The sequence below is a fragment of the Jaculus jaculus genome, chromosome 5, assembly GCF_020740685.1.
Source record: "Jaculus jaculus isolate mJacJac1 chromosome 5, mJacJac1.mat.Y.cur, whole genome shotgun sequence".
Lineage (NCBI taxonomy): Eukaryota > Metazoa > Chordata > Mammalia > Rodentia > Dipodidae > Jaculus > Jaculus jaculus.
Window position 1 is genome coordinate 115,928,367 of NC_059106.1, and position 2,103 is coordinate 115,930,469.

Genomic DNA, 2,103 nt, shown 5'->3' on the forward strand with positions numbered 1-2,103 from the left:
CTTTCAATAATATCTCTTAATATCAATGGCCTCAATGCCACAACCAAAAGACATAGGTTTGCAGACTGGGTTAAAAAGCAGGATCCTACAATTTGCTGTCTCCAAGAAACTCAACTTTCTACAAAGGACGGATATTATCTTAGGGTGAAAGGTTGGAAACGGTGTTTCAAGCGAATGGGCCTAGAAAACAAGCAGGGGTTGCTATCCTAATATCTGACAAGGTAGACTTCAATCCAATGTTAGTCAAGAAAGATAAGGAAGGTCACTTTATATTGATTAAGGGCACACTCCAACAGGAGGACTTTACCATCCTAAACATATATGCGCCTAACAAGGGGGCACCCAAATTCATCAAACAAACACTATTAGAACTAAGGTCCCAGAGAACACCAAACACAGTGGTAGTGGGTGACTTCAACATCCCACTCTCATTAATTGACAGGTCATCCCAGGGAAAAATAAACAGAGAGGCATCCGGACTAAATGAGGTCATAGAAGGAATGGACCTAACAGATGTACACAGGACATTTCATCCAAATGCTGCAGAATATACATTCTTTTCAGCAGCACATGTATCTCCTATTCGACCAGTATATATGAACTACAGGACCATGTATTCAAAAATGTATTAAATTGCACTAAGAAATTTCTGAACATTATTCTCACTTTGAGAGAACATATAAATTTTTGGATGATACAGAGAAGATTACTATAGTCCTTGCAGAAAGATGGCAAGAAAAGTTCTGATGTATTCCATATTTAAAACATCATAGGACATCTGAGGAAAGAAGAAACAAATAAAGGAACAAAGGAAGGGAATAAAGAAAGAGAAGAGAAAATACATTGCATTAGGACATAATGTAAACCATTATTTCCCACTTATCCAATGGTTTGCCATCTTAGAACTGCATTTTACTCAAGGAAGGGGAGACATGCCAAAATTTCTTATTCTCCAAGTCATGAATTGAATAAACCTCCCTTTAGGCCCAGCAAACCAAGAGTAGTGGTTCCTCACTGCCTTTGTGTCAGGCTTAGGGTAGTTTACAAGTTAGGAAGGCATGTTCCACAAGACCTTGATATCACCTGATTTTTACTATTTTCCCCTAAACCTATTTGCACACATGTATTGCCCTAGGGGAAAAAAAATAACACCACTCCTGACAACCTCTGACTATCTATGGATTTATTTTCCCTCATTATCTTATTTTTTGGGTAGAATCATATGTATATTGTGACATATAAAGCCATATCAAAAGTAAAATTGTTAAAATTCAAGCAAGAGGAATACTTAAAAGAAACAAGAGCTAAATAGCTTCACACATTCAAAGTAAGCAGAGGGAGATGAATAGATGACATCTCCTGGGGTGGGGGAGGGAGATAGCCATAATGGGGAAAAACTGAGATTGGGAATAAGACAAGGGAGACCATTCTCACCACTGTTCTTCAAAATAGCACTAGCATCACTAGCCCAAGCAAAAGACAGGAGAAAAAAATTAAAAGGGATTCAAATTGGAAAGGAAGACATCAAGTTAGCCCTATTTACAGATGACATGATTATATATAACAGTGACCCCAAAGTCTCTATCTCAAAATTTCTAAAAGTGATAAATTGCTTCAGCAAAGTGGCACAATAGTCAGTAACTTTTCTATATGAAAATGACAAATATACAGCGAAAGAAATCAGTGAGCATGTCCCATTTTCAAAAGCAACAACAAAAACAAACTTAAGTACCTTAGAATAACACTAACCAAGGATGTGAAAGACCTATATAATGGAAACAACAACAACAACAACAAAACACTCAAGAAAGAAATAGAGGAGGACTTGAGAAGATGGAAATTCCTCCCATGCTACTGTATAGGTAGAATTAATATTGTGAAAATGGCAAGCCTTCAAAAAGCAATATAGAGATTTAACACAATACCAATAAAAATACTAGAATCATTCTCCACAGAGATTGAAATAATTATCTCAAAATTCATATGGAATGGGAGAAGGTCTTTGATATCCAAACATAACCTCAGGGGGAAAAAAAAAAAAAAACAAACCTCTAGAGGCATCACCATACCCAATCTAAAGCTATATAAGAAAGCCACAGTGAC

The 2,103-nt window shown here is 36.6% G+C and overlaps 1 non-coding gene across 1 annotated transcript; it reads left to right on the forward strand.

The window, feature by feature from the left end:
* Nucleotides 1-660: 660 nt before the first annotated feature.
* On the forward strand, nucleotides 661-763 carry LOC123461229. The gene has a single exon (XR_006637523.1). It is a non-coding gene; the product is annotated as a U6 spliceosomal RNA (small nuclear RNA).
* Nucleotides 764-2,103: the final 1,340 nt, after the last annotated feature.